At 36.3% G+C, this 15,488-nt stretch overlaps 1 long non-coding RNA gene across 1 annotated transcript in view; it reads right to left on the reverse strand.

The window, feature by feature from the left end:
- Positions 1-2,618: 2,618 nt before the first annotated feature.
- The window catches only part of LOC131413535 (uncharacterized), a 107,253-nt gene continuing 94,383 nt past the window's right edge, over positions 2,619-15,488 (reverse strand). The window contains exon 3 of the long non-coding RNA XR_009221961.1: positions 2,619-2,805. This is a non-coding gene — a long non-coding RNA (uncharacterized LOC131413535). The remainder of the gene's footprint in view (positions 2,806-15,488) is intronic.

Raw genomic sequence — 15,488 nt, forward strand, 5'->3', positions numbered from 1 at the left:
CCCAGGTTTGGGAAGTTCTCTTATTTCTTTGAACTTTTTGGGGAGTTCTATTATTTCTTTGAACAAGCTCTCTGCTCCATTCTCCCTCCCTTCTCCCTCTGGAATACCTATAATCCTTATATTGCATTTTCTAATTGAGTCAGATATTTCTCAGAGAACTGCTTCATTTCTTTTTAGTCTTATTTATCTCTTCTCCTCCATGTGGAGCATTTCTGCATTCCTATCTTCTATATTGCTAATTCTTTCCTCCATATTGTCAGCTCTGTTCTTTAAAGATTCCAGAATTTTCTTTATCTCCTCTGTTGTCTTTTTCATCACCAAGGTTTCTGATTCGTTTTTCTTTATAGTTTCAATCTCTTTTGTAAAGAAGTTCCTGATTTCATTGAGCTTTCTATATAATATTTTCTTTTAACTCATTGAGCTTTTTTATGATAGGTATTTTGAATTATCTGTCATTTAGATTATTAATTTCTGTGCCTTCAGGATTTATTTCTGGTGCTTTCGTTTTCCTACTGGTCTGGATATATAATATATTTTTGCATACCGTTTGACGGCATGGGTTTGTTTTTCCTCGTAGTGATAGTATCTGGTTGCAGCTTCCATCTGCTGCCATTGGGTGGGGTCAAGAGTTGTGTATTCTGAGCCTGCTGTGATCTGCAGATCCTGTGGCTGACTGGCTGAGCTGAAGCACCAGGCAAGGTGCTTTCTTTTGCCTGTCTGATCTTGGGGGCTTCTCGCTCTTCCCTTGCTATCTGCTCTCCTAGGGTGCTAGCTTGATGAAGACACCCCCGCAACAGTTCAGTCACCTCCATATGGGGACTTTCCCATGGGCTGTGAGGCAACTTGGAGAGTGATGGTTTTCCCGCCGAAGGCTACCCTTTCTCCTCTCTCTCTGCGAGCCATGTGGTCCTGGTCCCGGGGTCACTGCCATTGGGGATGGAGAGGAGTTCTCCTTAATTTCTCCCACTTCATCCTGGGGTTTCAGCATGTCCACCTTCTGATGTAAGGCTGCTTGAGTCTCTCAGACACCTTTATGTTGTGTGAACACCCTCTGTTGGTATATGGATGTCCTTATTGTTGTATCTTAGGGAGGGAGAGTCTAAGGGGAGAGCTCACTCTACCATGATGCTGACATCACCTGGAGCAAGTTATTTTGACCTCACTTTGCCTCCATTTCTTCATATTTCTAGAAGCTGCTTTGTCCAGGACCAGTGTCCCCCAGCCTGCTGTCCTGGCAGCTTGACACCAGGTTCCAAGTACATTATCTGACTGGAGCCTCACAGCTACCCTAGAGGATGGGTGGGCTGTGCTCATGATACAACGAGGGACTCCTGGGCCAGGGCTTGTCCTGGCTTGTTTGAGAGTTAGTGACCAACCTCCTGAGAGAGGCCACCTCACTGAGTGACCAGACTCCTGAAGGCCCTCAGCCAGCCCAAAAGTGCACTCAGATTTGAGGATCTCTGTCCCTAAGGATAAATGTATTTTTATTTTTAATTGAAGTATATATTAATGCCTTTGAATCTATGACATATGTGTTATTTATAAACTCTATAATGTCATTAGTCATCCTAATTAAGTGGGCAATATTTTGAAAAACAAGTACCATGAACTAATTTCACATGGGCCAAGAATGTCCAAATTATAAAAACCAATTTTCTTTAGTCCATTGAAAACAATACCATATGCAGATATATATATATCATCAGTAGTACACCTGATTAAATCTTTTTAAATGTATTTTAATTGATTACATAATTTATATAGGTGACTGGGCACTATTTTGATTGAATTTTTACATTTTCTTTCACAGTATTTTTAATTAAGTGACTATCTTTTTTCTAGAAGCACAAACACAACATTCATGGAATGGTTTTTTGTACAAATGTTGAACACATTCCACACTCAACACTCTCTCTCATACCATTTAAAGGTAAAAAAATAACACCAGGAAAATGTACATGTATCTATGCCAAGTGAGATAAACATAAAATCTAGGACTATAGCATAACTGAAATAAAATATAAATTTTGACATTATCACAAAGAAAATTATTCTTATATCTATAACTGTAAAAATTAACATAGCTACATGAAACACTTTAAATAATTTCAAAATTAAACATTATGTTTACTATATAATCCTCAATTTTTAGATATATGGTCATATATTATAACCAAAGCAAGCACACATTCAGAAAAATTGGACTTAGTTGATATTTGATGGCATTTTTGGCTAGGTGCAGAAAACTGAAGTTCCTTCTGAATATCCCTCTGCCTCATCTCTGAAGCTAAATTATTTTAAATATTTAGTTTCAGTTCCAAAAATTCCTTTCACCACCCTAAATGAATCTAATAACGTCCTGCTCCAGACTTGCTAAGAATGTCTAAATTGGTATCAACTTTAGTCATCCACCCCCCTCCACACATGTACATACACACACTGTATATATATGTTAATTATGACAACCTGAGTTATGTTTATAGCAAGCATTTCAGAATAATATTGATTCTTTGCTTAAGCCTACTCGATGGCATTAATTTGGATCTTAGTAAAAAAATCCATGACATAGTGTTGGAATTAATAAGGTAGATTAACCACTATTCAATAACAAACACACCTACACACAGCTTTTGGTGGTTTAACACAGTAGAAATTTACTTATCATGCTCATAACTGGGTCCAATGAGGGCCCAGAAGGTTGATACTGGCAAGAAGGGGAAGAACACTTCTCACTGACATTTGGGGATACAGGCTGCAGGTGGCTCTTTCATCTTTAATACACATCAGTAGGCATTGGAATCTAGGCTGCAGATGTAAAAAGAACATGGAGAATGAAGCGTGACATTTGATGCCCAGTCGTGGAAGTAGCACACAACATTGCCATCCTCCCACCCCCACCCCATATTTCACTGGACAGAACTCAATCACATGGTCACACATAACTGCAAGTGAGCCTGGGAAATACAGTTAAATGTGTTCTCAAAAGATGACAACATGGTTGGGGTGAACAGCTAACATGTTTCTGCCAAAGACCTGCGTACCTGGCCTTGTCTATTTCTCCTGCATCAACTCACATCCTCTCCCTCTTCCTACTTGCAGGCATTCTAGTCTTCAAATGCCTCACACTAGGCCCACTCTCCTCTCAGGTATTGGTACACACTGTTCCTTGAGCCATAACATTTTCTCTGCCTTCCATGCTTCATCTTTAGCTCTTAGCTCCACTGGTGTTTATTTAGATAACTCTACACTATCCACTGATACATCAGTTCTTCCTAAAATGTGCTTGCACAGCACATTGTATTTTGTCATATCAACACTTACCATGGTATATAATCATATATTTTTGTGATTATTTGATTTATTGTATCCTCCTGTTTTTGTTAGGTGGTTTGTTAGTTTGCTAGGGCTGTCATAACAAAATGTTATTGACTCGGTGGCTTAAAAAGCAGAAATTTATTTTCTCAGAATTCTGGAGGCTGGAAGTCCAAGATTAAGGTGTTGGGAAGTTCAGTTTCTTCTGAGGCCTCTTTCCTTGGCTTGCACATGACACTTTCTCTCTGTGTCATCATATGACCTTTCCTTTGTGAATGTACACTTGTGGCTCTCTCTGTGTGTCCCAATTTTCTGTTCTGAGAAGAACACCAGTCAGATTAAATTAGGGCCCACTCTAACAGCCTTATTTTAACTGAATCACCTCTTTAAAGGCCCTGTCTCCAATTACAGTCACATTCTGAGGCACGGGGGGTTAGGACTTCCATGTGTGAATTTGGAGGGCACACAATTCAGACCATAACAGATGGTAAACTCCATGGTGGGTGAACCTGTACTGGTCTGCAATTATGTCTCCAGCACGCGTAGATCACTCACCATGTAGTAGATACTCACCATAAATGTGTCAAGTTAATGAATTATTTGGTGAATAAATATTCATGATGTTCGCTGTTTTTAATGTAGGCTTGTTTTTTTTCATCTTATGTAGCCACCCAAGTCAATGGTGAGAATCCCTATTACAATGTACACAGAAAATAATGTAATAAGTTTTGCTAGGGACTAGGAATACTTTATAAAATTTAGTCATTAAGTTACTGTGGCAAGTCAGAATACATGTGGATAGAATCCTATATTGGGAATCATAGACTATTTTCACTACAAGTGATGTCATGAAAGTTGCTTGCACAAGGGTGATTCCAAGGGAAAAGAAGGAGTTAGTGTGAGAGATGGAAAGAGACTATGCGGCCCAACTGTAGCCAAACAGGGCAACAAACTCACTCTGGGAACACTTGAAGCTCTTTATTAAAATAGAAATTTAAGCAGTTTAGTAAAGAAAACATCTCTGAAAATTAAGATGCATTATATAGAAATATAAAATAAAAAATAATATCTCATACAATGTACGAATGTAGTGGAAATCTCAGTCTCATTCCTGACCATGAGGAGAGAGTTTTCAATATTTACCATTTAGAATTATGTTTGTGAAAGTTTTTTTCTTGTAGATATTTTTTTTTTTTTTTTTTGTGAGGAGATCAGCCCTGAGCTAACATCCGCCAATCCTCCTCTCTTTTTGCTGAGGAAGACGGCCCTGGGCTAACATCTGTGCCTATCTTCCTCCACTTTATATGGGACGCCGCCACAGTGGCGGCTTACACACAGTGCTTGGCTTACCAAGCAGTGCGTCGGTGCGCGCCCGGGATCCGAACCAGCGAACCCCGGGCCGCCGCAGCGGAGCGCGCGCACTTAACCGCTTGCGCCACCGGGCCGGCCCCTTCTTGTAGATATTTTTTATTTACAAAACATATTTTATCATATTAATGATAAATGTTTGAAGATCGTTTTCCTTTTTAAACTATTAACAGGTGTTGACTTTTATCTGATGCTCTTTCTATGTATTATGATTTTTTTATTTGCTTTCATTCTGTTAAAACAGTGTATTACATTGTTTTGTGTTTCTAATATTAGACAAAATTTTCCTGGAGTAATGCTAATTTGGTCTTAACACGTTATCAAGTTGGGAAACATCTGAGCCTGAGTTTTTCTTAGGCTGAAGTTCTTCTTAGTATAAATCCCTTTAATATTTATGAGTATATTCAAATTTTACTTCTTTTTATTTTGATTTTAGTGACTTTGGTTAGTCAAGGGATTTGTCCATTTCATATAAGATCATTTTGTTGATAATATCTTTAATGTTATATATTTAATGCCTATAGAATCTTCCCTTTCTATTTTTTAATTTATAATTGATAATTAGCATATTCAAACATTTTTTCCTTCAGTAGTCATTCTTGGAGTGTATACTCACACAAACACATACGTATATTTTTATATTCAAGGAATCGATCTTTAGTGTTCTTAAATTTCTTAATTGTATCTGTGTTTTCTATTTTATTATTTACCATCTTTTAGAAATTATTTCCTTCCTTTTGCAATTACTTGGTTTAATTTGCTCTTCATTTTCTGGCTTCTTCAAATGGCACCTGTATTAATGTGTTTCACATCTTTCTTTTTGTATTATATGCATTAGAGACTACAAATTTCATTCTTATAATGGGTTTCACTGCATCCACAAGTTTTGATATGCAATATTTTATTATCATTCCATTCAAAAAAGTTTTTAATTTTATTTTGATTTTTTTCATTGACTCATAGTTTCCTTATAAATATATGGATTAATATCAAAACATTTTGGGAATTTTGAATTTGAGAATTTTATAATTCATTTTTGTTTATTACTACATACATACAACTATGTAGTATTGTAATCTTTGAAATTGTATGAGACATAATGTTAATTCTCAATATGTTGTTAATTTTGGTGCACTCATATGTGTTTGAAAATATATGTAACTGCAGCTATTACATTCAATGTTCTATATATGTCATTTAAGTTTTTTAATTAGTTTTGCAAATCTTCAATATTTCTATTGACTTTTGTTTGTTGTATCTATAACTAAGATAAACCTTTTAGAATAAACCTCTACAATTATTGAATTTGCCAATATGCAGTTTCTGCTGCATATATTTTGAGGCTATTATTAAGTACAAAAAATTAAGACATATCATTCTTTAGAATGACCCTTTTTCCTCATGAAATATTCCTTTATAACTCTTATCCTTCTTATATTAAATTTCACTTGGTGCAATGATTTTGGGGGTTGGTATTTGCTTGATATATATCTCCTCACATTTTGTTTTCAATCTCTCTGTATTTTTATATTCAAGAATTTTCTTTTATAAGGATTTTCTATTGATGTCTAACAAATCCTGGTAGCTTAAAACAACACAAATATTTATTATCTCACACTCTCTGTGGGTTACAAACCTTGACATGGCTCAGCTGATTTCTCTATTTAGGACTCACTAGACTGTTGTTAAGATTTTTGTTCAAATTGTATTCTAAACTGGATGTTCAACTGGGAAAGAATCCACTTCCAAGCTCATTTGGGCTGTTGGCAGAATTCATTTCCCCGCAGCAGTATGTCACAGGGCCCTAGACACTACGTGGTTCTTGGCTGGAGGCTGTCCCCAGCTCCTTCAGGCCACCTGCAGTTCCTGGAGGCTGGTCACAACTCCTTGCCACATTGGCTTTCCCAACGTTGCTTACTCATCAAGCCAGCAAGAAGTGTGTCTCGAGTGAGTCTTCTAGGATGATGGAGATTCATATTATGCATATAAGGTAATCATGGAGTGATATCTATCAACTTTTTAATAATCTAATGGTTAGAAATAAGACACAGGTCCTCACTACACTTGGTGGGGGAGGTGGTGGGAAGATTATATAAAGGAATATAGACTAGAAGGTCAGGTATGGGATGTGGGAGAATCTGTTTGTCATATAACATATGATTCATTTTTTAATCTAATTTGTTGATCATAAGCTTATAATTGGATTATTTAGTCTATTTACATTTAATGCAATAATTGATCTGTTTAGAAAGTAATGTTCCATATTTTTATTTTTGAGGGGCCAAGTTATTCTTTTTCATTTTTTTCTTGCTTTATTTTAGTTCCACTTATCAGTTGTTCTATTGTTCCTATCTTTATCTTGTTAATTGTACATTCTTTTATTAATCCCTTATTAGATATTTTATGAATTGAAACAGTCATATTAAATTTATTAGAGTCTACTATGAATTAGTACTTTTATACTTCATTAACAATTTAGTGACTGCACAACACTTTAAATCTATTATCATACTCCATCTTTTATAAGTTTTGAGCATATATTTTATGTCTACATATGTTTTATATATCACATAACAATATTATTAATATTATATATATCAAGATCCACTTTAATTTACACACACATTTACCTTTCCATTCCTGTTTTAAGGTGATTTCATCCAGGATTATTCCCCTCTGTACGAAAAGAATTATCTTTTGGTATTTGTTTTTGTGAAATTTTTCTGGAGAAAATTTTTTTAGTTTGTGTTTGCATGAAAGTATATGCTTTTAAATGTGAATTATACATGCATATAAAAGGCCATGAAAATCTGAGTTTTATTTTTAACAAATTTTACTGTTTAAAGTTTATATCATACATATGCCTGTTATTTCTTAAAATTATTATGGAAATAATTTTCCTTCTAGTTTCTCCTAATGCAACAAAATTAATTCTAAAAAATTATTTCACTTGGCTTATCTCTTGAGGGCTATTTTCATTTTAATAAATGCCATAAAATTATAGCCATGAACAGTCATCATAAAATTATAGCAAGTAAGGAATGCTAAGGGAAAAGAGTTAAGATGAGCCCTAGAGGCTATAATTTTTATTTAAAATAAACTTGGAAAGTCATTGCACTATTCAGGGAGCCCATCACAGACAGCATGACGGATGCAAAATAGAAACAATCATTTTAACGTAAGATATACTCTTCTTATTACAAAACATTGACAAATTTAATAGAATAAGATTATCTTTGAAACAAAGGCATATTATACTCATTATTAAAATTATATGCCAGACTTTAATTTTATATTAGCTCTTCTATTGAAACTAGGGTCTATATTGATATGGAATTATAAAATATAGGTGGTTTTATGACTAGATTTATGACTATGACTCTACCCCTGATAATCATAAAACTTTTCACGTAAACTTTATAGGAAACAAATGGTGGATTTAGCAGGTTGTTTTAAAATCATATAGTAAAAATTACCAGAGTAAACATCTCACTACAACTAGAAAAATAATTACTAGTAAAATAATTAATGTTAATCGATAGTCTACTATTTGTAAAACATTGTGTTGAGAGTTTTACATTAATTAAATTGTCGAATCTCCATTAAATTTCTGTCTAGTGAATACTGTCAATTCATTACATTTAAAAGATGAGAAATAAAGGAGTAAAGTCAGTATCTTTACTTACACGGTGGTGTAAGACATTCCTCTTTTTTGTCTCAGAAACAAAAGTGACTTGGGAGAATTGCAGGATCCAGCATCATACACCAAGGGATCTGAGAGGAGTCTTGCCCACCTGTGCATCTGCTAATAGGCAGATAGACCTTGGTTCAGGCTGAGGAACCAGTGGAGAAGTGAATCTGCCTCAACCCCTCTCACCATGGGTGGGAAAAAACCTGGAGAGTGCTAACCTGGACAGATCCACAAAGATGACAGAGAAATTGCAGAAGTCCAGCCTTCTGGAGGGGAGATTTTGGGATGCCAGTGGAACAACAACAACAAAAAAACAAGTTACAGCACTGTGGAACCAGCAAGAAATTTACCAGCACCCCTCATCCCCAAGGCAACATTGAATAAGGCTAAACTACCAGGCAGCGGCAACCTCTCCTGCAGGGGAAAAGGAGAGCAGTGAGTGAGTGCCTGGCTACCCTAGTGGTGCAAGACTCAGCTGGAGAAGCCTGTTTCTCTCCAGCAGCACCCAGAGTACTGAGTGGGGTTCTTCATGACCGAGAGGAGGGAAGAGATCAGGAAAGAGACAGATAAGAATATCAAAGGGCATTAAGGAGCATTCCAGTAATGAAGAAGGAGATTTAACCAGTAATTAAAAACTTTCCACCACAGAAAACCCCAGGACCTGATGACTTCACTGGTGAATTCTACCAAACATTTAAAGAAGAAAAAATGTGAATCCTCAAACTCTTCCGAAAGATTGAAGAAGAGCGATCACTTCCAAACTCATTTTATGAAGCCAGCATTACCCGGACACCAAAGCCAGATAAGGACACAAAGATAAAACTATAGACCAATCTCCCTTATAAATATAGATGAAAAATTCTCAACAAAATATTACCAAACTAAATTCAACAACACATTAGAAGGATTATACACCATGACCAAGTGAGATTTATACCTTGCATGCAAGGATGGGTTAACATATAAATCAATAAATGTGATACTGCATATTAACAGAATGAAAGATAAAAATCACACGATCATATCAACAGATGCAGAAAAAGCATTTGACAAAATACAACATCCTTTCGTGATAAAAACTCTCAACAAAGTGGGTATGAAGGAACATAACAACACAATAAAGGCCCTAACAAACCCACAGACAATATAATACTCAATGGTGAAAAATTGAATGCTTTTCCTCTAAGATCAGAAGTAAGTGGGCCGGCCCCGTGGCTTAGCGGTTAAGTGCGTGCGCTCCGCTGCCAGCGGCCCGGGTTCGGATCCCGGGTGCGCACCGGGGCACCACTCCTCCAGCCATGCTGAGGCCTTGTCCCACATACAGCAACTAGAAGGATGTGTAGCTATGACAGACAACTATGTACTGGGGCTTTGGGGGAAAAATAAATAAATAAAAAAACTTTAAGAAGTAAGGGTGCCCACTCTCACCACTCTTCTTCAATATGGTATTGGAAGTCCTAGCTAGAGCAGTTAGGCAAGACAGAGAAATAAAAAGTATCCAAATTGGAAAGGAAGAAGTAAAATTATATTATTTGCAGATGATATGATCTTATATATAGAAAACCCTAAAGATTCAACCAAAAACTAATCAACAAATTCAACAAATTACCAGGGTATAAAATCAATATATAAAAATCAGTTGTGTTTCTATACACTATCAAAAAATATCTGAAAAAGAAATAAAGGAAACAATCCCATTCACAATAGCATCAAAAACAATAAAATATTTAGGACTAAATTTAACCAAGGAGATGAAAGATCTGTACAATAAAAACTATAAGACACTGTTGAAAGAAATTGAAGAAGACACAAACAAATGGAAAGATACTCCATGCTCATGGATTGGAAGAATTAGTATTGTTAAAATGTCCATACTACCCAAAACCATCTATAGATCCAATGCAATTCCTATAAAAATTTCAATGGCATTTTTCACAGAAATAGAAATAAACAATCCTAAAATTTCTATGGAATTACAAAAGACTCCAGAATAGCCAAAACAATCACGAGAGAGAAGAACAAATCCAGAGGTATCACACTTCCTGATTTCAAACTTTACTGCAAAGCTATAGTAATATTAAAACAGTATGGTACTGGCATATAAATAGACACTTAGAACAATGGAAGAGAATGGAAAGTCCAGAAACAGCCCTCACATTTACAGTCAACTAATATTTGACAAGGGAGCCAAGAATACTTAATGGGAAAGGATAGTCTCTTCAACAAATGGTGTTGGAAAACCGGATGACCACATGCAGACAAATGAAATAGACTCCTATCTTATACTACTCATAAAAATTAACTCAAAATGGATGAAAGACTTAAACATAAGATCTGATACTGTAAAATTCCAAGAAGAAAACATAGGGAAAAAGCTCCTTGATGTTAGTCTTAGCAATGATTTTTTTGATATGACACTGAAAGCACAAGCAACAAAAGCAAAAATCAATAAGTGGGAATATATTAAACTGAAATATTTCCATACAGTAAAAGAAACAATCAAAAAAGTGAGAAGACAACCTATGAAATAGGAGAAAATATTTGCAAACCATATATCAGATAAGAGGTTAATATCCCAAAATATATAAAGAATTCATACAACTCAATACCCCCCAAAAAAAGAAATCTCATTTAAACAAAAGGGAGAGAAACTAGACAATTTTCCAAAGAAGACATTCAAATACACAATAGGTCTGTGAAAAGTTGCTCAACATCACCAATTGTAAGGGAAATGCAAACCAAAACCGCAATGAGATATCACCTCACACCTGTTAGAATGGATATTATCAAGAAGACAAGAGATAAGTGTTGGGGGGGATGTGGAGAAAAGGGAACCCTTGTGCACTGTTGGTGGGAATGCAAATTTCAGCCACCATGAAAAACAGTATGGAGGTTTCTCAAAAAATTAAAAATAGAACTACCAGATGATCCAGCAATCCCACTTCTGGGAAATGAAAACAGGGTATCAAAAGAGATATCTGCATTCCCATGCATATTACAGCATTATTCACAACAGCCAAATATTGAAACAACCTGAGCGTTTGTCAATGGATGAATGGATAAAGAAGACGTGGTATATATATATGATGGAATATTATTCAGCCATAAGAAAGAAGAAAATCTTGCCATTTGCAACAACATGGATGTGCCTTGAGGGCATTATGCAAAGCGAGATAAGTCAAACAGAAAAAGACACTGTATGATATCACTTATATGTGGAATCTAAAAAAGCGAACTCACAAGAACAGAGAGGAGAATGGTACTAACCAGGGGCAGGGTGGTGGAGGGATTGGGGAGATGCTGTGTAAGGTTACAAATGTGCAATCAGTAGATAAATAAGTCCTGGAGATCTAATGCACAGCATGGTGATTATAGACGTTACTGTATTATAAACTTCAAAGTTGCTAAGATACTAGATCTTAATTGTTCCCACTACAAAAAAGAAATGATAATTATGTGATGTGATGCAAGGGTTGCCATGGAAGTAATCCTATTGCAATATATAATGTATCAAATCAATATGTTGTACATTTTAAACTTACATGATGTGATACGTCAGTTATATCTAATAAAAATAAATGTAAACAAAAAGGATGAGAAACAAATGCAGAGGCAATGTAATTAACTTTCTAGGAATTGCATAGCCAGAAAATTTGGAGTTAGGATTCAAATTCAGGCAATTTGGTTTTAGAGCCACTCTATTCTAAATTACTGTGTCAGTGTGTGAAAGCAATAATGCAAACGATAATCTCAAAAATCTGAATGACAATTTTTTGAGACTGTGCTTAAAATGGATAAACTATATTTGATAGTTAACAATGCACTGGGCTGTGTGCTATATTTTAAGGCCATGTAGATTAGTGAAGGAAAAATCTCGGCCCTTTTAGACTTCGCTGTCCATTAGAGGAAATGGATATATAACTACAATATCATGTGATGAGGATTAAAATACAGACAACTATAAAGTAACATGGACGAGCAAGAGATTTTCCTGGGAATTAGATAAATTCTGAGAAAAGGTACAGTTATTCTTCTTTTTGAGAGATTACCAGAAGTTCTGCAGGTGAGCAGGAGGTAGACGATCCTCTTAGAAGCGGGAGCAATAATGGTGCGGTGGCCCAAATGTCCGGAGTGTGCGTGGGAACTAGCAGAACACCACGTGTGACTGACACATAAAGAGACGAGCCAAGGGGACTAGAGGAAATGAGAAAATTTGCTAGACCGTAAACGATATCGTGTCACACGCTATGATTGGAGCATAATCTCTTAGAATACTAAACAATTTAATCAGAACATTCTCATGAATTTTGCTATAAATGAATGCCATTTCTCCACAGTCACAGTGGAGTGTAAGTAACATATCTGACTCAGGATCACTGAAGAAGGTGGCACCTTTGCTATGGTGATTGAAGGATACACTTAATGCCCTAGATATCTGAATTTAGGTATCTTTGCATTAGAAATCAAAAAGATCACCTGTAGGGATTGTGAGAGCTCCCCGTTAGCCTAAGGAAGACCGTTGGATCTAAACACTGATTCAGAAAAGTGTGAAAACCATACTTGACTATAGAATAGGTGGATGAAGCACATGCTCATAGCAACAGCATAAGGGATACTCAAAATTAATTTTAAAAATACATAATATGTATTAAAGTATTCTTAGGAGTAACAGATTTTTATTAATATTTCTAACATTTATTTTGCCATTTCATATTGCTGTAACTTAGAATTACATATGGGGTCTCCATTCTTTTCATGTCTTAGAGACTCTAAACACCTTAGTACAGCTCTAAGTGAAGAAGCCTGAGGCGGAGGTTAGCTATAAAACCCTTTCTGGAGCCTCAGAGGAATGCTTCCTGGGTCTCTGCAGAGAAACTGTACCCAGCTTCATCTCACAATTATACCTTGAGGGGTCATTGTAGCAACTTATCTGCTCCTAGAGAGTTCAGTAGGGCACCACCAGAGACCAGCCGCTAAAGGCTGCCAAGAAATAAATGAGATAGGATTGGTGTTGCAGGTGTCATTCCAAGCTTTGGAGAAACCTCCAGGAGCAGATGCACTGGCCTATAAAGAATCCTATTGCTGCAGGGTGAGATTCTGAAACACCAGGCTCTACTGGTCAGGGAACTTGCTAGAAACAGCCAGAAATGGATAAAGCTGGATACCAAAAGGTGATCCTGTCTAGCACTGAGTGTAGAGAAGCAAAACCAAAACTATGGATGTTTCAAGCCACAAGTGCAAGTCTGCAGCCAGACCAAGAGATAAGCAAGAGTCAGACATTGCATAAACGCAAAATGCTTGAATGAGACGGGATTCATTCTGTGCCTATGGTATTATAGGTGCATTTATTATGACTAAATATCTTATTCTAGTGTGTTGTCTAATAAAATCGAGGGCAATCACATTTTTAGGAAAGACAGGCTTTGCTTTATAGTCTTTAGATCTGATTAATTTTAGTAGACAGTGGGAGAAACATCAAATTTTAACTAAAAGATTGTCATAGACTTACACTCGAAAAATAGAACTGTGTAATCGTATTGTATTGAATACAAGATCAAAATGTTATTAATAAACAAAATGACTTAGTCTAATATATGAATTTAATTTATCATTTCATGTAACTTTCTATTTTGGGTTAATATTTTATTGAACATGTTTATATGAATGTCCTGCTGAGAAAATATAATGCTATTTTTTATCATTTGGATTACTCACTGCTCATTTATCATTTTCATTTCCTTAGTAGATTGATTTCCAATTCTTCAAGTTGTTATAATTTTAGAAAACAGAACTATTTTTCATCACATGCATTGATTATTTGAAGTTAGCTGCAGATTCTAAAAAAGCAAAGATACATTTTCCATAGGAATCAAATTTCTGTAGAAAAATTACCTGCTCACCTTTAGCCTTTGTTTAGTTTGTTGCATATAAAACTGATTAATCGTCATCTATGAGGTTTATTACGACAAGACACAACAAGCCAACTTATGTGAAACATGAAGACAATGAAAGAGGTTTATTTTCAGCCTTCTCCCTTCTACCTGTGGCACCAGGAGATCATTTTGCATTCCTCTGAGTGTATAAAACAATAGAACCTCCGTGCAAACAGGCCCAGAAGAGGCCAATTTGCTCACAATGATTGAGATTTTATTCTCCCCTTTGTCTTTGGAGACCTCCCTGGTTACAGGTTTTCCGAATCACAATCAGGGGACAAAAAACCAGGAGGAATTTGAAGATCATGGCTAGAGCTAAGGGGGAAAGAGATTCAGCACATGTTCTTGAGCTCCTAATATGTGCAAAGCATTTTGAGAGACAGAGCAGAAAATGCTGCTACAGATGATGCCCAAGAGGGATGCAGAGTTCCTGCCCCCAGAAGAATTAAACTCAACTGGGATGAGAAAGTAGCTCTAATTATTATTATTAATTCATTAGTTTATTCAATAAATAATAATTGAGCACCTACTGAGACCACTCCGAGGTGCGTCCTTAAAGTGTTTTTTCTATCCCTGATTGATAATACCCTATCCAATCACGTGGAGATGATCCATGTCTTTCATAAACTCTCTGCATATCAAGGCCAGGAACTACTTATAGTCTCTTGCACGTGCGTGCGCGCGCGTGCGCGCGCGCACACACACACACAGACGCTGAATATAATAAAGATCATGGCAGATGCTGGCAGAGCTCCACCCTCAGGCCCTCAGATCCCTTTACTATTTTGTGCACACTGGCCCTGGTGTGCTTTCACCACAAACAGCCGACAGCCACGTGCCTTTGTTGAGGTCAGAGTCAGGAGTGCTCATTTATCAAGACCAAATCTTTTTCTGTGTTCAGATCAACCACGAGTGAACTTGACCCTGGCTCCCTCCCTCCTCGTAAGACTTGGCTGAACGTCTCTGAAAGCACCCAATACAAATTAATGTTCTCAATTTTCCTCTTGACTTTAAAACCTTTTGCGAGTAGATATCTCAGTTTTCACATCATAAGATATGACAGGTAAACATAAAGACACAACAAGGTTCACCCAGCTCTGAACGAGGGACTCCTCGCCGTCTACCTCTTCCACTAACTATATCTACATTTCAGGCTCTGTTAATCCGTATCAGTGAAAATGGAG

Source organism: Diceros bicornis, chromosome 14 (assembly GCF_020826845.1).
Source record: "Diceros bicornis minor isolate mBicDic1 chromosome 14, mDicBic1.mat.cur, whole genome shotgun sequence".
Lineage (NCBI taxonomy): Eukaryota > Metazoa > Chordata > Mammalia > Perissodactyla > Rhinocerotidae > Diceros > Diceros bicornis.